The sequence below is a fragment of the Catharus ustulatus genome, chromosome 2 (genome assembly GCF_009819885.2).
Source record: "Catharus ustulatus isolate bCatUst1 chromosome 2, bCatUst1.pri.v2, whole genome shotgun sequence".
NCBI lineage: Eukaryota > Metazoa > Chordata > Aves > Passeriformes > Turdidae > Catharus > Catharus ustulatus.
Window position 1 is genome coordinate 116,826,659 of NC_046222.1, and position 20,365 is coordinate 116,847,023.

At 60.1% G+C, this 20,365-nt stretch overlaps 1 protein-coding gene across 10 annotated transcripts in view; it reads right to left on the reverse strand.

The window, feature by feature from the left end:
- The window catches only part of BCOR (BCL6 corepressor), an 81,321-nt gene that overhangs the window by 43,829 nt on the left and 17,127 nt on the right, over positions 1–20,365 (reverse strand). For 6 of the 10 annotated variants that reach the window (XM_033051583.1, XM_033051581.1, XM_033051579.1 and 3 more), the window contains exon 1: positions 13,621–14,213. The exons of 1 other annotated variant lie outside the window; for it this stretch is intronic. The gene's annotated coding sequence lies outside the window, so the exon portion shown is untranslated. 3 more of the 10 variants (XM_033051573.1, XM_033051576.2, XM_033051574.2) reach the window with 3 other exon arrangements.

The window sequence follows — 20,365 nt, forward strand, 5'->3', positions numbered from 1 at the left end:
GACCCTGCACAGACAGGCGCTGCGCCCGAGCGGCAGCGGCGCGCTCCCCTCTCCCATATGCTGCGAGGCGAATCATTGCATCGCTCTAAGCTGCCGGCGGCAGCCAAAAAGGGGGAGGACAAAAAGTTTTCAATTAATGATAAGCCTAGGAAGTGGGGAAGGGGGCGGGGGAGGAGGCCAATGAGGGAAAGTTAAAATGGCTGGCGATCCTTCAAATAACCCTGGCTGCCTTCCCCTGGAGCCCACACGGCAGTGCCTGCCGCGGTACCCCGGGGGAAGAGCCGGACCCCTGGGCACACGCTCCTGGAGGCCAAGGCTGCCTCCGCACACCGCGATGCCCACACCTGAAGGTTACGGGACATTGGCATGGCGGGGCCACTCACGCTGTCCCCTCCTCCCTCCGGCTGAACCACATCGTGGGGGTGCCATAGAGAGGCTGCAAATGCTCCCACACACCCCGCGGGGGGAGGCGAGGCGGCTGGTACCCAACTTTGAGGCATCATCGCATGAAGGATTTCCCGGAGATTCGCGGGAAACACCGACCCCATCCGCCGCACGGGCAGCCCCGCACCGCCGCTACGGCGCCCGCCCCCGGGGCTCGCTGTGCCTCCCCCGGGGCTCGCTGTGCCTCCCCCGGGGCTCGCGGTGCCTCCCCCGGGCCCCGCGGTGCCTCCCCCGGGCCCCGCGGTGCCTCCCCCGGGGCGGGCGATGCCGCTGTCCCCCAGGCGCACGCCGCGGTGCCGGCCGGGCGGGACGAGCGCTCCGGGGGCGCCGGGGGATTCCTGCCGCCGCTCCGGCCGTGCCGGGAATCGAGGCTACTGGAGGAGGCGGTGGCGGAGGAGGGAGCCACAAACCGGCTCATCCGCAGGAACCCCCGGGCCCCCGCGCAGACGGGGCCCCCCGGGGAGAGCCCAGGCTCCCTCCCGTCGCCCACCCGCCGCGGCATCTCCCTACGCAGGCCGTCCGCGCCATTTTAGACACACACACACACACACACACACACACGCGCGCACGGGAGCGAGGTTTCCGCTGCCGCTGCCAGAGACAACAGGCAGCAGCCGAGCCCGGGCTGCGCAGGCGGAGCAGCGGCAGCAGTGGGAGAGAGGGACACACACACGCAAGCACACACACCCCCGCACCGCGGGCCAGGCAGAAATGTGCATTTCAGGTAATTTAAGGCCGCATTCCCGGAGCGGGGAAGGAAAAGCGCAGGCCTGCGCCCCCCCCCCAGCCCATTAACCCGCCGCGCACTCGGCATCCCGCGAACCCGTCATTGTTGCCTTTATTCCGTATGGCTTTTGCTTTCCAGGAGGGGATAGAAAGGGGGAAAAAAAAAAGGGGGGGGGGGAGGAAATGAAAAAAAGAAAAAGAAAAATACCACCACGCCAACCCCTTCCCCCCGCTCGTCCCCCATTGTTCGTCCGCGGGAGGCTGGGAGAGCGCAGCGCCACGGGCTCGCCATTAGCCGGGCTCCGGCGAGCCCTCCCCTGCCTCCAATAGCTCGGGAAACTTAGGAGGCAGGCTGGGGGGGGGGCGAACACCCCCACATTGAATACAAAAGTCCCAGCGCTCCAGCGAGAGTTGGGCGAAGGCCTGCGCTCACTTCCGCAACGTTATCCCTGCAGAAATACCGGAGCACGGCCCCCGTTTCCTTCCCCCAGCCCCCACCGCACCCCCGGGGGGGTGGAGTGATTAATGGGCCGTACGCCCTTGGTTTCCCTCCGGCCACCCCGGCACACCGCTCCCCGGCGCGGAGCCGCCGCGGCACGCTGGGCGGGGGCGGCCCCCCCACACATCCGTCGGGGACGTTGGGAGATATTGATCACGGACGACTTCATTTTGCATAACTGCGGCTGACAGGGCCTGTGGTTCCCTCATTTACGGAGCAACAGCTTCGCGGAGCTGATGGATGGGGAGCGGCTCCCTGCGCTGCCCCAGCCCCCCACTCCGCTCCCCAGCCCCGCCGGGGGACGGCGGCTCCGCGCCCCATGCAGCAAATGGCCGCGGACAACAGGCAAATATTAAACTTGGGAGCCTCCGTCTCTCGTTTTACCTAGCACGGAAGCCTCTCGCTTCCCGCAGGGCTTTGTCTGCACAGCCACGGCAGGGCCAGGGTCGGGGCACGGGGACCTTCGGCGACCGCATGCGAGAAAAAGTGCTTGGGAAGTTGAGGGGGTTTCCCTTATTTATTTTTTTTTAATTCCCTCCTCCTCCTCTTAACAACAAACAAACAAACAGCCTGGTTTCTGCTGAACAATGCACAAAAATTAGCCTCGCCCCAAAGTTTATGTCGGGTTTATGGCGCTAACATTTCTCCTTAATGGGAAACGCTTTCCCGAGCACTTCTGGAAAGCGCTGGCGAGCCCTCAGTTAAGCAAGCTGCATTACGAGCACCTCTGCAACGTGTTCCGACCTCACATCACCACCTTCCCCACACCTTTGGAGGAAAAGCCTGTCCAGGGTGGGCACAGCCAGCGCCAAACACCGCCTGGCTCGGTGCGGAAGACACCGGGGCCAAAAAAAAAAAAGGGGTGGGGAACCAAACAACACGCGAAAAAAATACAAAATTTTAAAAGAGAAAAAAAAAAAAAGGAAGAAAAAGGAAATACAAAGGATATAAAGTTGCCGGTAGCGGCCGTGCCCCGGCGGAGAGGAGAGAGGCAGCGTGGAGGCCCTGCCTTCCCATCCCGGCGCTCCGCACCGAAACAAAGCAGCGAATCAACTGCGATGCAGATGGGCGGCTATGAATTTTTTGCTGCTGCTTAGAGCTTTAATTACTCGTTCTTGATCCGTGGGACTACGACACGACACCGCCAAGGTTAAAATGCCCTGAACAGCTCTGAGCAGATGTGAACGAGTTGGCAGACGCGCAAATGAGGTCTGCCTCTAAGCATGATAACAAGTGACTAATACATTGCATATCGCTGAAAGAAAATTATTTTTCTCTAATTTGCATTAGCTTCTTTTTTTTTTTAACGCCGCCGACATTCCCTCCTCAGAGGCAGCAGCATAATCCTGAAAATATTACTCCGTGACTTTAAAAGATTTGGAAGGAGGCAGCAATTGCCAGTGTTTTGGCTATGCAAGTGTTTTGGCTATGCAGGCTTGTTTATCTTTCCGCCTTTGCTCCAAGGCGAAACTAGTTTCGCAAGCAGTATTCTTGCAGAAAAATGGCACATGTCATATAAAACACCAGTTTATAGGAATTGATGCTAAAATTGTTGAATGACTACTGGTGTACTTTTGCCACTAATAGCACAGTGTAATCCATAAAGGACCAAGGGGACGGTCAAGGCCAAAAGAGAAAAAAAACATAATAGATTGACTGGAGAGAAATAGATAAAGACAACCCATCGACCAAAACGACTAAAAGGGGGGTGAGGGAGGAAATAAGCATCTCCTCTTCTTACCTGCTTTCCACCCCAGAGCCGCCTCGTCAAAAAGACAATAGTAAGTGGAGGTCACTTACTATATAAAACACAGCGGTTCTCGTAGGTAGTGAAATTATGTCAGGTACAAATATAGGCCGGAACCCAGTTCTCCAAGTTTCCTCGACTTTCCAGAGGCTCTTCTGAAAGGGCCAGGAGATCACTCTGGGTACTGGAGCAAACTTCAAGAACAGCCAGCATTTTATATCCTACGCTCAGAAGACAAGCCATGGGATGCAGAGGCTTTGAGCAGAAAATAGCCACTCGGGAAAATTTATGCACGAGAAGTTTTTCACTGAAGACCTACTCCAGGATCCCTGCACATCCAGGTTATCAGGGGTCGTACGCTGCCATCTCAAGCGATTACTGCTCTACCAACACGTGTTAGTGAGGGAACCGTGCTGCCAGGAACCGCACCGTGCCGTGCCGTGCCGTGCCCCAGCCCGGCCAGGCTCGCAGCCTCTCCTCCCGCGGGGCTGCCGGCACACCTCGCCCGCCGCTCCCGCAAAGTCACCGGGGCCGGGCAAACCTGCCGCCGGGAGGGATTTCCCAGCGCCGGGGCCGGGCACGGAGCCGGCCGCTCCTCCCGCTGCCTCCCTGCGCTTGTAAATCAAGCGGAGGCGGAAAGAGGGGCCGGGGGGGAGGGGGCGGAACGCTTCTCCCCGGCCAGCGGCGTTCGCTTCAGCGTCGCGGCGGGCGGCAGGGGAGCGCGGCTGGGTGCCCGCCGCCGCTGCCCGGGATGCCGCCGGGCCCCGGGGCGCCCCGCCGGGCCCCGCAGCGCCGGGCGGTGCCTCCGGGAGCGGCGGGGCGGCCCCGGGGCCGCTCCGGCCGCAGCGAGAGCTTTTGTGTGCGAGTGCCAGCGAGGCGCGGGCTTTTCGCGCTCCAACAGCTGTCACATTATTTGCACTGGCTGTAAACAGCCTTCGCCTCCCCCCCACACACACAGCCCCCGCCCCCCTTGCCACAGAGTTAAATCCAGACTAACAATCCCCAGTTAGAGATCAAACCAACAACAGCAGCATTGTGTCTGCCTTCATTGCTTTACCATCAACTACTGCAGCTGGTTTACTCGAAACAAGGAACACCCTCTGCCCACCTCCCCCGCCCCGAGGCCAGAAACGTGCTTGTTCCCGGAGGTTTGGCCAGGCGGGGCCACTCTGCCCGGGGGGTTCTGCGGGCCGGGCCGGGCCGGGCCGGGGCTGGGGGTGCTGCTCCGCCAGCCCGATGTCGGCGTGTGCCGAGCGCCGCGGGGCTCTCCCCGCACAGCGCAGAGGGGTTTCCAGTCAGCACTCACGCCCGACGAAACGCCCGCACAATCACAAGTTGAGCTCCGCTCTCGGTCTGGCTTTTGGGAAAGGCGAGGGGGAACCCCGCTGTAGCGGGGAAAGCCGCGCCTGCAGCTGCGCAGCGCCCCGCGGCACACGGCGAGCTCGCCCCCGCGGCGCGGCGCGCCTCCGAGCAGAGCAGCCCTTCCCCGGGAACGCCGGGCTTCCCCCGATCCCTGCCCGGCCCCTCGCACCGGGCAGCGCCCGATCTGCTGTCGCAGCGAACCTCCCGCCGAGGGGCCCCTCCGCCACCCCTGCCCGGGGCGGTGACCCCGCAACCCGCGGCGGCCCCGGCCCCTCCGCTCAGCCGGGCGACAGAGACACGCTCCCACCTTCTCCTTTCCACCGTAAGGAGGAAATTAAAAAAAAAAAAGAAAAAGAAAAATGCCAATAACCTAAAGCACGACTCCAGGTTCCTTCATGATACAATCACCTGGAAGCAAAGGACTGCCTGCATACTCTCAGAGGGCCTTTTGCTGGGCACAGCTGGCAGTGGAGTGTAAATCGTCATACCTCCTTCCCTGCCCTTACTTATTTTTACATCAGCAGCAAAGTTGGAGGAGACGTGGAATTTACTTTACAGAAGCATGGGGGAAATAAATCTGTTTGAGGAAACCTTTCCTTGCCCATTCTGACTCCTGGCATTACTCAAATTGTGCATCTCTTAAGGGAAAACCGAGATACGGCAACTTTCTCTGAAATCTGCGTCCCGCACAAACTCTTTAGGAGGCCACGGGAGCTGGAATCACACTTTCTATGTACCTATATGCAGTCTGGGAGCCAGCACCAGTAAGGAAAAATAAGTGATTTTATTGGAAGCTTGTCTCCATCGTGGCCTAACTCCTGCCAAAGGGCAGAACTAGCCCAGCAGGTATGGTGCTTCACACCAATGTGGCAAGTCTCCAATCGACTTCCGAATCAGATTCACCACGCAAAGACGCCAGTACATATTCGCAGGTCAGTATCATCGACTATTCATTGCCTATTCGTAGCTAGAAATCTGCTGGCCTGGTAAAAACCACTGCTAACAGAACAATGTCAGCAAAGGCTGCAACACAGTCTTGTGAGAGACAGGCGATTCGTGCCTACTGAGGCTCTTTCAGCACAAAGGCTTTTAGAGGAAGAAGAGAGAGAAGGGGGGAAAAAAGGAGGGAGGGCTCTCGTGTTTCAGGGCTGCTGTCCCCTGGGAACCAAGAACCAAGTGTAGCTTCAATCAAATGCTGACTTCTCCTCTGGGAGCTCAGTAGGAAACCTGATCTCACTAGCTCATGCCTGCCTCCATGCATATAGGCTGGGTTTTCTTTCATACCAGCAATTTGTATAAAGAGGGGAGCCAATATAGTTTATTGCAAACGAGATCTCGCAGTAATGGATCTAGAGAGATATTTCTGTAGCTAAAATAAGACAACCTTCAGCCACCTGCTCAGGGCAGGCCGTGCCACAGCCGCCTCCAGCTCCGCACACGCGGCTCCGCTGTGGGCGCCCCTGGCACTGCACGGCACAGCCTCCCACGCATCTCCCCGAGCCCTGCATCCTCCCCAGCTGCCAGCACCCGCCCTGGGTTGGGGTTTTGTGCAATGCCAGGTTACACTTCCATTAAAACGTTTACCCTGGGACATCACTTCCTGCTTGCAAGTACCGCTCCGGCTTCCCCTGCTGTGCCCAACTTTAGCCAGAGGTTTCTCTCCTCGCCCAGCGAGGCGTGGAGACCCCGCAAAGCATCCATCCCTGCCCACGGGTCCTGGGCTGCCCTAGCACGGCACAGCACGGCACAGCACAGCACAGGAGGGCTGCAGGGGAAGGCAGGCCAGTCCTCAGAGCTCCACATAACTTCACACCGGGCTGCTTAGTTCCGCACGGGGCTTTGCTAATCCACTTTGTGCTTGACTACTGAAACGGGAGGAAAGGAAAACACTGAACGGGGAGCACGACCAGGCCAGAACAAGGTGAGCCTGGGGGACTGCAGCCTGTGGGAAGGGCTTTCCTCAACACCCAGCTCAGCCTCCTACTGCTGTGGGCAAGTCGGAGAAGCTTAAAGCACAACTCAGCACACCAGGGCGTGGGAGCAAAGGGGATTGCCCGAGGATCAGAGATCCCTGTAGGATCTCTCCATAGCCGGGAGCTTTCACATGGAGAAAGTCTGGCTCAGGGAGCGAATTTACACTTAGAAAGAGGAGCTCAGCCCATCCCTTCCTTGTGCCATTAACAAGTTCTCTTTGAATTTCAAGGAGAGCTGAGACTACGCCCCTCCAGTGTATTTGATTTCACTTCCCTGTCCCTACCTGTCACCATACACAGATGCCATACTCAAACCATGACTAAACCAGCCCCACAAAGCTCTCTCACCCCTCCAGGAGACTCCCAGATGCAATGCCACCCCACCCCAGGGGAACACAGAGGAAACACAGTGGTGGGTGAGGACAGGCAGCCCCACAGCACCTGTTCACACAGGGACAAGGACACCCACCAGGCTCCCCAAGCACAGTCTGCTCTCTCTGCAAGTACAGGTGTACTTCTCTCTGCCATCAGCTGTGCCAAGTCCCAGCTACTCCAATACTCCCGTGAAGGAAGGTGTATTTCTCACTTTTATAACTGAGGATACAGGCCCAAATGTTTAGTAATATGCAAATACTGAAAGGCATATGAGGCCCCCAGGTGAGGTAGTGGGGTAAGACCAAGAGCTACTCCGGCTGAAAATGAAAAGCAAACCACGCTCTGAGAAAGAATGAGCTGGCAGACTGCAACCCACCATGGGCCGTCTGGAGGGGCATGGGGAAGGACCCCAGCACGGCACCAAGCTGATGCAGCTCCTGGATGTGGGAGATTACTCCAAGGGCAGCAGGAGCCAGGGAAAGGACAGCACCAAGGCTGGGAGCACTCTCGGCCCTCCTGGCCGAGGAGCAGGCAGAGGAAGCACAATGCCAGGCTTTCCCGATGTGGAGCACAGCCCGGAGCCTCCCCTTTCCCCTGTGCTCTGCTGAACACACTCAGCTCTTTATACGAGCTGTTCCCAGTGTGGCTGGTGGATTCTGCGCTTTCCACTTTAATTGTCTTATCCAAATAAAGCTTTGTTTTCCTTAGCACGACAATCCCAACATTCAGACCGAGATTTTCATTGGACAGAGGAGATATTTTATTCTCTGATTGTTTAGGGAGTCAGGGCTTACACGGAACAGCCCCGGCTTGTGTGCCTCCACTCACAATGGGTGCTTTGCAGCCCCTTGTCCCATCGTGTAGATTCATTTTACGGAGTTATCAGGATGAGAATCATGATTCTCTCAATTTCATAGCTTTCCAAGTCTACCATAGACTTTAACAAGTCTTTTAGCTTGCACCTAGACAATAAATTTACTTTAATTTAGCTTCCGGTCTTTAATTTTAGCAGGTCTTCTTTTTGCATGCAAATCAATATGGCAATTACCATCTAAAAGCTCACCCAGCCCTAGGTCAATGTAAATTGATCATTGTCCGCCTTCTACAAAATAACACCGGGAGTCTGTGGTGCATAATGAGATTATACTGGAAACTGTCTTTCAGATCACAAATTATATTTCATGCTGTCAGGATCTTCTCCAAGCGAACTTCCTTGCATGTGTAACCACACAGCACCGAATCTATCAGCTCATGGGGTAGTTTTGGGGTGCAAAGAGTGAAGGAAGAGTCCCATATAATTCAGACAACAGTTTTGGAAAACAGGTAGGCAGGTGCTGAGGTGTGCTCTCACTCGCTAACTTTTACAGTAGTGGAAGAGAGGAGGGGGAAAAAATCTCCCCTCCTCCCAGCCAAGAACTGCTGTCCAGCAAACAAGGAAAAATGAATTCCCTGCTGGAAAGCAGCAGAACTTTCCTAAAGCCACATTTGCAAGGAGTTCTTGGCCTTCTCCTTCCTGTCCCCACCTCATCTGCTCGGCCATTCAGAGGAGCACTGGCATCCCGCTCCGCAGAAACCCCACGGAGGATGCGCTCCCTGGCACAGACCGCCCTGCCGGCCACAGCCCGGGGACCTGAGCAGGTCAGCTCGGAGGGAAAGGTCGCTCCGGAGCAGCGGCTGCTGTAAGCCGGTTCCCTGAAAGGCCAGAGGATTAACGGGATCTGCTCACAGCCAGGGGAACTCCCCCTGCCTGCAGCCCGGGCCTCCGCGTTCCCTCCGGCACGCACACGCGATGCAGCCAGCGAGCGCTGCTTGCGCACGGGAAAGGGGCAAGCCCGGCTCCCCGGGCCACTCTCCAGGTTCCTGCAAAGCCAAGGATGAGGGGAGCAGGCCCGCTCTGGCCGTCAATTATTTCTAAAGCAACACCAGCCTAAGAAGGAAGTATTAAACTCGGCTTCATGCTGCTCTAAGCCCACACTAAAATGTGATGTATTGCAGTGTTCAGGGGAAAGACAGCGCATCGCACATCACCTGTGCAACCCAACTGTGCTGCAGGGTCCCAGCAAGAGCACAGATCTCTGTCAAGACATGCAGAAATCGGAGATCACTTGTCCTCCACACTAAGCACCGGTTTTCTCCAAGCCATATTTAGTCTGAGGGCAACGTGGCTGCTACGACCTGAACTGCAACAGGCCTTTTGCCTGTCTTTGCAGGGGCCACTCATCGGTCAAAGTTGAGAGACCTTGTAAACGACAGCCACACATTGCCAAAACTACTTTGGTATGTGCAGCACACATTATTTTGGGCTGTGGTGAACTGGGTCCATTTTCTCCACCAATGGAGACATGAAAACATGTCAACAACTTTGTGCACTCTCACAGCTGCACAGATCTAGAAAGTTTGCTTGTACGGGAGCCCCTGCAGCTCAGTTACTGTTAGAGGACCCTGGCTTCCTCATCAGTGAATTATCATGGGGTGGAGGAAGAGGAGGGAAGGGGGATGATGATTTTGAACTGCCTGAGAAGCTGCAGCTCTTGGCACATTCTGGTGAAGGCAGATGCAGCGTGTGACACGGAGCCTGGATTGTCCACCAGCACAGGAATAAAGCCAAGGCACCAGTATTGTTTCAAGACCCAGTCCATATTTGGGCATTCAGCTCACACATCCCAAGTATTGCTTTAAATATTAGAGACATTCGCCAATGTGGTTCATAATGCACTCAAATGGGAGAAGTCATTTCTGTTCACTCTCAGATTACTGGCTTGGTCTTGGTGGGGGGGGGGGCGTGTTTTGTGGGGGGAGAAGACAGGGGAAACCCTGCTGAGTCTGTTTGCACTGGTCTCTATTAGATATGCAACAAATCTGCCATTTCCGGCGCTGCTTCTATCTAATTAGAGATGTATTTAGATGTGACGTGTAAATAAGCGCTGAGCTGCCTGCTGCCCTGGCTGCGTGGACTGCTCGGGAGCATTTCCAATAAGGCTGTAGCGCCCGGAACCAGGGCTCAGACAAAGAGGGATGGGAATGGTCTGCGCTGCAGGCGAATCCAACAAAACCAGCTTTTATCTATCGCTCTAAAGCCTTAACTGCTTTTAATCTGTACCGCCCAGGCTTGCACGCCAGGATCGCATCTCATCCACCGAGGACGTCTCAAGCACAAAAGGAAGCACACAAGCACGGAGGAGCTGCGAACAACCCCCGACCCACCCGAGCTGCAAGGCAGACCCCGCTCTCCACCTGCCCTCTTTCCACGAGGTGTGTTTGCTCCCATGGGTTTTCCAAACACCCCGGGGCAGGTACGGCCGGCTCCTGCCTGCACAGACACGAGCCGAGGGCTGCCCCACGCTGCGAGCACAGATGTGGCCCCGGGGGGCGAGGGGCGCCGAGCTGCTGGGGGAGAAGTTGACAGAACCTGAAGGCGGCCACGGAAACTCGCTCCCCTCGCGGGGCTGGGAACCTCCATCCCGGGATTTCCACTGCGGCCCGCGGGGAGAGGGGGGCACGGCAGGGCCGGGAGGGGCCGAGAGCCCCGGGGACACCCCGAGCCCGAGGGGCTGCCCCGGCCCTGCGGCTGCCGACCCCGGCTCCAAGCGCTCCTCGGAGTTTCCAGGGAGGAAACTCCTGGGAACGAAATCATCTGGCACTCGCCTCGTGAACTCTTTTCCTGTTGTGGGAAACATCTCGTATGAAGCCATTAGATGGACGGGGCAGCGCTACCCCGTCCCGCCTGTTCCGACATCATCCCTGCGATCGCTGCTGTGCTGCCGCATCTTTCCAGGCCGAGAGAGCCAGCCCCGAACCCCTCTGGCGTGAAGGGTTAACAACCATCACCACCATCACAAAAAAAAAAAAAAAAAAAAAAAAGGAAGGAAGAAAAGAGGGAGGAAAAAAAAAGAAATAATATCGCGGTGACCTTTTCCTCTCCGTCTCCCCCACTCTCCCTTTCAGGCTCCGGTTCCTGAGCTCGCAGGGAGCCTGAGCGGCTGTCTAGACCGATCTATCACAGACGGACAAACAATACCAGGAGAAGCCCCTGCCCGGTCCCTCAGCCTCCGCCACTCACCTTAGAAATGGCGAAGAATATAAAAGTGACCGCGATACAATCCTCCCCGGTATATTTATAGCCTTCCACACAGCCCACCTTCATGCCTGACAAATGAGATTTTGTCTGCTCTCTCAACGTACGCTCCAATAAACACAATACTTTTTTTTTTTCCTGTTTGTTTTTGGTAACATTCCGGGCTCGCCCCTCCGATCTCGGGGCGGACGAGGGCCCACCACGCCCGTGGTGACGGCAGGTTTGTGCGGGGGGAACAATGTGGGTCCCGGTCACTTGTCCGTATGCAACCTCCCAACCTGGAAGCTTCAATATCCGTATTCATCACGCCCCTCCGCACCCGGCCCCCCTCACCCCAAGTACTCCCGGGTCCCTGCCAGCCCTCCAGGTTGCGTATTAAAGAGGTATACGGGGCGAGGAGCCGGAGGTCCAACGCTGCAAAAGGCTGGGGAATAACTAATGAGCTGTGCAGCCCATTGATCCGGTGCATACTTCCTAATTAACTCTGAGTCACCTATTTGTGACAGCAATTCAAAGAACTGCACCAGGGATAAACTGCAACCCCGGCGCGCGAAGGCAACCCGGCGGGGGGGGCGGGGAGGGAAGGGGGGGCCGGGGGAGGAATTTGCTCCTAATCCTCCTAAAAGCAATTAGGGTGAGCGCTGCGCTGGCTACCTCTCGGGAAGAAAAAAAAAATAGGGAAGAAAAAAACCCACCGAGCAGCTCCAACAGCAGAACCGAAAGGAAATGAATCGGTGTGTTGCAAGGGCGACAGCACCGGGCTCCAGACAGACAGGCAAGCCTCGACACCTCGGGGACGAAAGTCGGCGAGAGCGGCGGCCGGAGGAAGCGGAACGCCGGTCTCGGCGGGCAGCGGCGCGCACGGAGCCGCGGGAGGAGCGCGGGCCGCGGTGACCCGGGAGCGGCGGAGCCACCGGCGGGGGGTGCGGGCGCTGCCCGGGGGACCCAGACCCCGCACCGCCCGCCCGCTCTCGCCCCCAGCTTTGTTCCCAAGCGGCTCTGGCGGGGCATTGCTCTTCCCGGCCGCCCCCCGCGGTAGGGCCACGGGGAGGGGGCGGGGGAAAAAAAAGTTAATAGAAACCTTTGGAAAATCCGGGCTTGGCTACGTGGTGCGGGTTGGGCTCCCCCCGCCCCCCCCCCCCCCTTTTTAATGCAAACACGAATACAAAAGCTGCGGGCTCTAAAGAGCAGATGAAAGCAATGAACAGAGTTTCTGGAAAAGATTCATTAGTGGGAATTAATGCTGCGAGGAGCTCCGAGGCGACACCATTAAAGTCAGTCCCCACACTTTGTCAGTTTTACACCGCTCGCTATGGTCGGGGCTTTTTTTTTTTTTTTGTCGGGGTAGATTGGGGGCGGGGGGTGCTCTTCGCCTTCCCTTCGCCCCCTCTGCGATCCCCAAACCCGGGATCCGACAGACATCGCGGAAACGGGAGGGAGGGAAGGAGGAAAGGGGAAAAAAAAAAAAAAAAACACCCAACATACACACATCGAGAAAGAAAGAGGAACGTGAACGCTCCGCAGCCCTCGCCCCCGGACTCGCTCCGTGAACATCAAATGCATGCCTCATATGCTGCGCAGAGCCGCCTCACTTGGCCCTGGCTTCACAAAGCAGCCTCCGCTGCCTGCCCGCCTGGCCGTCCCCGGCCGGCCGGCCCACTGATGGCAAGCCCCGAGCCTCCCTCCGGCCCGCTCTTCCAACTCCAAACTACATTTTCGGACTGACTAAACTTCCGTGTCACGCCGGACTTCACGCCAGCACAGCTCCGTGCACGGGAAAGCCCCGGGCCGCCCCGTCCCACGTGCGCCGCGGCGCCCGCCCCGCCGGGGCGGAGGGACCGGGGGGAGCAGCGCCTCCGGCTCTCCCGGCGGGGAGAAGGCAGCCGGCAGCGGGCTCCGCTCCCGCTCACCTGCCCGCCGCCGCCGGACCGCGCGCTGCTCTCGGCGGGGAGCGCGGAGCCCGGCCCGCCCGGCGCGGGAGCTCTGCCCGCTCCGCGAGCCGGCAGCGCCGCTCCTTGCTCGCCCCGTCCCACGGGAGCCCCCGTAACGCCGCTGCTCCGGCGCCTTCCCAATCACAAAGTGCGAGACGACGGGAACACCGCCACCACTCCCCACACGGGCGCACCGGAGCCGACAACGCGATCGGGTGCTTCCCCCCGCCTCCGCTGCCCCGAACAGGCATCTTCACAAGCAACTGCCTCCAAACTTCCCCTCCGACACCGCAGCCCCGGAGGCGCTCCGCCAGACCCTCCTGCCCCCGCCTGCCCGCCACTCCCGCCCGAGCCCCGCGCCGTAACTTTGTGCCGCGCCGCCGCTCTGCCTTTCCCGCGGCCGAGGGGAGCCCCGCAACCGCCCCGCCACCGCGGGACTCGGCGGCGGCGCTTCCGCACGGGAGCTGTTCGCGGAGCGGAACACTGACCTTCCTGCCGCGCCGCGGGGCTGTGGCGTGCGCGGTCCGAGACGCGGGTCCCCACACCGTCGCCTGGCCCTGCTGCTCTCCCTGAAGGGCAGCCCCGTCGGGGGCGGGAGGAAGAGGCGAGAAAAGTTTCACGATCCTACTCCCCCTCTCCGTGGGTGCCTGTGTCGCGGCTTGCCCCAGCGCGGGCGGGTCAGAGAAGGGACGCGGAAAGCCCAGGGAGCTGCGGGGCGCAGGGAGCAGGAGCGTGGCCGCCCTCCGCGCCGACGGGGCAGGTGCCCGCGGGAAGGGCTTTACTCCTCGGCTCGGCTCAGCAGCGGCAGTGGGAGCGGCAGCCCGCGATGCTCATTCCGGCTGCCGGCTCTGGTTTGGCAGCGCCATGTTGCTGGCTTGCTCCGGGCGAAGTTCCTGCGCTGGCGAGCGCGGCGCTCCCCACATCTCGCCCGCGCCGCCGTCTCCCGTGCCCTGGCCGCCGCGGCTTTGTGTGTGTGTGGCTGGGGATTTAATTCTCCTCCTCCTCCTCTTCTCCTCCTCTCTCTCTCTCTTTTTCTTCCTCTCCCCCCCCCCTCCCCTCTTTAGTCCGCCGGGAAAGCCGCTCTTCCTCACCTTGCCGCTGGGAGACCGGGCTCCGTCTGCTGCACGCTGCGCTCCCCTCGCATCCCCCCTCCCTCTCTCCCTCCTCCTCCTCCTCCTCCTCCTCCAGCCGTCGCCTCCCCTCCCTTCCCCTCCCCCCGGGCAGGCGCTGCACCGAGGGAGCCGCCGCCAGCAGCAGCAGCGGCAGCAGCGCCGCCACCGCTTTTTTCCCTCAGCAAGTTTCCCCCTCCCCTGGCTGCGTTTCCCTGCTCAGGCAGGGCTCGCCCGGCCGCTCGCCCGCTCCCCCCCTTGCCCTGACTAATTGATTTGCCCCCCTCGCCGCGCCGCCAGCCCCTCGCCTCGCCCGCTCCCCCCGGCTGGCACAGGTCGCTGCCAAGCTGCGGCGCCCCGGGGGGGGACTCCGCGCTCCCGCGCTCCCCAGCAGGCAGGAGGGGAAAGCCGCCCCCCCCGCCCCGCCGATACTCCCCTCTCTCGCTACCCAGAAGGCCAGTGGAGAACCGCAATTACCATAAAGCTCCGTTCACTCCGCTCCGCCAAGCTGTCAAAACCCCGGCGGCGGCGGCGCTGCCAGACATCGCTGCGAGCCTCCGCGGCGGGTCGCGCCGCGCTGCCACCCCCCGCCACCCCGCTCGCCCCCGACCCCTCCGCCGGGCATCCCCGGCCCCCCCATCCCGCTCCCCCCGTGATCCCAGCGGCGCCTGGAATACCCCCGGCGATGCAGCCCGCGCCCCCGGTCACACCCGCCGGCTCCGGGTTCCCCCCGTCGCGCAAAGGCATCCCCGCTCCCCCAGGACCTGCCGAGGGCTCGCAGCCGTCGTAACCCCCCGCAGGGGTCACACCACGGGCGGACCCTTTCGGCCGCAGCCTCTCACGCTCGCGGAGGGGGGTGTGTCGCCCCCCGACCCCGGGGCCCCTCTCTGGTCCCGCCCGCCGCCCCCAACTTCGCGCGGTCCGCGGCTCGGCCGCGCTGATTTCCGCGTTTCCGCCCCGGTCCGCTTCTCCGCGCTCTGAATCGGGATGGGAAAAAAAGCCACTCGTTTGTCAACGTCTGCATTGCGGGGGGCGGGGGGGGCGAGGGGGACCTTATTAAAGCGCGTTTTCGCCTGATCCGGCTTTGGCAGCCCTTAACGCGCTTTTTACCCGGTGTGAGCAGTGTGGCAACCCGGGTGGGGTCACGACTCAAGCGCCGTTTCCCCAGCTGGCATTTCTACGGCTGCTTTAAGATTTCTGCCCGGATCGTGGAGCCCTTTAATCTCCGGGTTGGTAGTTATCGGCTGCATCTATTTACTTTGGCAAGGCAACTTTTGGCTCGGCGAGCTCGACTCGTAAATTTCACGTTCATAACGCCCATCCCCGCTGATACTCCCAGGTTTGGTCCCGCAGAGCCCGCGGCGTGGAAGCTCCCGGGGCGGCCCCGGCCTCAGGGCCAGGCGGGCTCTCGGCCCCACTGCTCCCCCGCACCTCCCGGCGCCTTCCCGGGGAAGCGGGAGTTCTGCCACCTCAGCGCCGCCGGCGCCGCATCGAGCCCTTCTCGCCGCCGCTCTGTGTGGGAGCGACTGCCAGCCAAACGCCAGGCGATTAACGCGGACAGTTTGCCCCGGGGGGGATTTTTAATCGCCTCGTTCAGGACCCTGCGCGAAAAGGCTGCGGAGACGCTATGAGCTGCGAAAGCGTCCCACACCGAGGGCGCCGGAGCAGCAAGCAGGGCGGTGCGAATTCAATGCCAGAGCAGGACGGCCGGGGCTGCCTGCTTGCTCTGCGCCGCTGCTTCTCTGAAGGTGGAAAAATGAGTTCTGCAAAGTTGTCCCTACTAAAGCTCCCCCACTCCCAAATCCAAAAGCTTTTAATAGAGAAGCTACAGTACGTCTGGGAAAGAAAGAAAAAAAAATTTTAAAAAAAGGGTCGCCCATTGCTCGGCAAAAGGACACAGAGTCCAGAGAAAAGCACACACGACCCACACATACACACACGCAGCCGGGTCATGGCCAGAGGGTTGGCATTTCATGGAACTGCCATCACGGGCTTTGGAGTTTCACTGCGTCTTTTAAAAGAGTCGCCCGTCTCAAAGCAGAAGTGAAATATTCACCATCTGAAACCCGAAACGGCAGCCGTACCGCTCAGCTTCCTCGCAGGGGAGCCCTGGAAGCCGCCGAGTACGGGGAGCGGGCTGTGGTCCCACCGTGCTGACCGACGGCGAGCACTGCCCCGAGAAGCGGCCGGGTTTGATCCCGGCGCGACGGGCCACGCATCTGAAAAGGCTCCCACACGTTTTTTTAATCTCCAATAACAAGCAGAAAGACACCTGGCCTATTACGCTGTAAAGCTATTTTTTATAAAGATGTTTTAGGGCTAGACATTAAAAGTTATTAGACTGAACACACGTGAGTTACAGGCACACAGCTGGAGGGAAGGCCTCTGTTGGATTTTTTTTTTTTCCCCCTTTCCTAGGAAAACCTCATTAAAATTGCTTCTTTCGATATGAAAGCAGAACTAGCGCGTTTCCTGGCGAGGTGGCCGCAGCCGCGGCTTCCCGGCTTCATTGATCTGGGCTTTGTCTCTCCCCACAGGTCTGGATCTGCGGTGCCAGCGGCCCGCACTTGCATCACAAAAGTCACCCGCTTCCCTTCTCGAAGTCCGCATCACAAGTGTGTGCCTACAGCGTGGGGCTGGACGCTTGGGGCAGGGGTGGTTGGTTTTTTTGTTTTTCACTAATGACTTAAAGTTATCGCGGGGTAAACTTGCTCCGCTTTTATTTTTAACCGTAAACTTTTCTTTGTGAGCGCAGCTTCCTTCGTGGCGGGGAGGAACAGACCCGCGCTTGTTCGCCTCTGTGCCTTTTTTGTTCCCCGGGTCCCCGAGCTTTGCAGCGGGAGGCTGGCGGCTCCCGGCGAAGACATTGGGGCTTCAGTTCGCTCCTGCCGCGGCCTGCCCCGGCCGGCTGCGCGCCCCGCCGCCTTCCCCAGCGCGGGTCCGCCGGGCACTGCCGAGCTAACCCCGGAAAATTCAAAGCATGCTCTTGCCTTGCGGATTACCGGGCGGCCTCCCCCCCTCCCACACGCCCCGGAGGGAGCTGACCCCCGGGTCAGGCCGCTGCACACTGCTCTCTCCCCGGGAGGGGAGGGGGGCTCCGCGCTGTCGCTGCTGTTGCGGCCGCCGAGGAGCCGGGCGAGGATGCGCTCGCAAAAACGGCTGCTCCGATAATGCTAAGTACTTAACCTCCTCGTAAAGACAAATCCATTGTTAATGGCAGAATAGGCTTCTCGCAGGAGGCTTCCAAGTGGGATGGCTTTATGCCGGCTCTCATTTACCTCCAGCGCCGCCTCTAATTGGAAGCTTCCCCGCGCCCCCGGCCCGCGCACCTCAGAAAGTTGGGGGTTAAACCTCAGGAGTGGCGAGGCCGGGCCCTTGGCGCTCTACACCCGCTCCCCTGCTCGCCAAACGGCACCGGGAGCACGCGAGTCCTTCGGGCACGGGAAATGAGACACAGGGGAGATGGGCACTGCGAAGGTAAAATGAATTAATGCGAGCGAGGTGCTCAGACAGCCTAGTGATGAGTGCTAGGAAAAGCCTATAAATAACAGATCACTGTCCTGAGCTCTGAATTGCCCTGCTTCAGTGTGTCTTAAATCAGACCTTTATCATTGGTTATTGTAAGGCTGTTTTTAATGGAAGTGTAGAAATCTGAATAACAAAACAAGACAAGCCTCAATTGGCGTTATACAGGGTCTGCAGCGCTTTCAGACCTGACACGGCGTCAGCATATTGTTACACCACCATGCAAACTCCCCGTTCAATCAAAGGGGTTTTGCATAGCAGGAAGTACTATAATTTTACTTCGTAGGTCAGGGCTACTCCGTTGACAGGAGATCCATAATTTTCTTTCTGTCTCCCCAGAAGAGCCCGAAACGCGCTCGGTTCACGGACTAAGCGCCACTATCTTACAAAGGCGAATGACAAATCGCTCCGTTTGCCTTTGCTTCGCTCCGCACCCCTTCCCCACTCCAGGAAACAGCGGAGATGCCCGCGATGCTGCGGACCCCGCTGTCCGCCCGGAGCGGACGGCCCGGCAGGGACAGGCAGACAAACACTCGCCCTATCGGCCTGCCCCCGGCCGGGGAGCCCGGCCTGCTGCGCCGCGGCCGGGGAAGCGCTCGCCGGGCCCGGGCAGAGCTCCGAGCTCGCAGCGCCGAGCCCACCAGGGTTCGATGCGCGGCCCGGGCCCCGCTCCGGGGAAGGCGGACGGCAGCCCAGCTGCAAGAGGAGGGCAGGCTGGATGCGAACTGCCCCCTCCAGCTCTCCCACTTGCATACCACGGCCATTTTGTGTGCTTGCGGCGCGCCCGTGTGCGTGTCCCCCGCCCCCGCGCTGTCCCCTGGGGCTGCTGCGGGCGCTGCCCCGGGCGCAGGGGCCGGGCCGGGCCGGCGCTGGGGCCGGCGGGGCAGGCGGAGGTGAAAGGCGGGCGGCCCCGGCCGCTGCTGAGAGCGGAGAGATGCAGCCGCTAGGCAAGGCCCTGCAGGGGAGGGGGCGTGCGCCGCACAAGTCTGGAGAGGAGTAAAAATAGCGCCGGCGAGGTTGTCGCTCTCCTCGCCTCCCCCCAGCCCAGCGGGGGGCAGCGGTGGGGCTCGGCGGGAGGGCGGCGTGGAGGGCTCCGGGGGCGAACAGGAACGGGAGCCAGACAAAACCCCGGCCCGGCGGAAAGCGACGCGAGCGAGGTTGAGCCTTCGCCTTTGAAGGCGATGCGCGGGAGCTGGAGGCTACAGCCCCTTTTCCCGGTGGGGTCCCTGAGCCCCGGGAGGCGCGGACTGCGGCCCGTCCCCGTCTCTCGGCGGCCTGGGGAGGAGCGGTAGCGAGCGGTGACTTGGCGGAGGAACAGAAGCCACCATGCTCCCGAGTTTAAACATAATACGGCGGCCGGGGGAACCGCCATGGTTTGAAGGTGTGTTTGTGCAGACTACAGCTTGTATGTTAATAATTGGATACAGTCGATGAATCACCTCCGTCCTCCTTCTGGTTTTGTTTTTGTGTTGTGTTTTGTTTCGAAGGGGGTGGGGAGAGAAAGCGAGGAGACGGTGGCTCGGCGCTGAATACCAATTCCGAGCCCGGGTTCATAAACACTGGGGTTATTCACTCCGCCCCAGAGGTGACAGCGGAGGCCTCCGCCGCCCTCCGCGCCCGCGCCCCGCGGCGCGGCCCCAGGGCTCGCCGGCGTTCCGAGCGGGATTTGCGCCCCGGCTGGGAGCCCCGCAGCGGCGGATGGCTCGTCGGGGTGCATACATATGAAATGAGAGCCTGCAACATCAAAGCAGCAGCAGAGCGAGGGCAGGGAGGGGCTCTCGGTGCGTACATGTGTGTACCTTTCCAGAGAAAAGCCCCTAATTTTTAAAATCGGACACCCCCTCCCCCGCCACTCGCATGGCAGACACGCGGAGAGATTCTTTGGTCCTGTACTTAACACTTCACAGTGTTTTTAGCAATTAAGGCGAGAGGGGGGTGGGTATAAAGATAAGCCACTTTTTCGCCCTGCAAGTGTGAAAGATAAGATAACAGTAAGCTGGGGCAAAACGTCTGCTTACAACCTCCCCCCAGCGATTCTGATCGGTCACCTCTTATCGCAGAAAATGTTCATTTCGAAAACAGCTTCAAAAATCCAAAGGAAAATAAAAAGTATTTTCCGTTCAGAAGTGCCATTTAAAACCCCGTCCTCACTTCATCCCTCTACAGCGTCGTCCCCCGCGCCCCCCCGCCATCACGGAACCCAAACAAGGGCAGCAGCCGCTTCAGAGAGCGCCTCTCGGAAGCCAAATCACGCAGGTAATCAGAGGACCGAAACCTGTCCGGCGCCGAGATTAGCGGCTCCCCGCCGCTCCCGGGCCGTGCCCGCTCGCCGTCGCAGGCGGGGGACCCGGCCCCTCGCTGCCCGTACAGTGGGCAGAGACCTGCGCTAGGGAAAGCCCCGCGCCGGCCCCAAGGCTGCGGCGGGTGAGGCAAAGCGAGACCCAGCCTGCCTTTCCCAGTTCGCTTCGCTGCAGCACCCCCGACGGCGACACTGCCCCAGCCCGGCCTGTCCCCAGCCGAGCTGCAGGATCCGTGCTCGGTTCTGATTGTGAGCCTCTCGGCCGCCCCCGCGGCCCGGCAGGCAGAGGCGGAGGCCGTG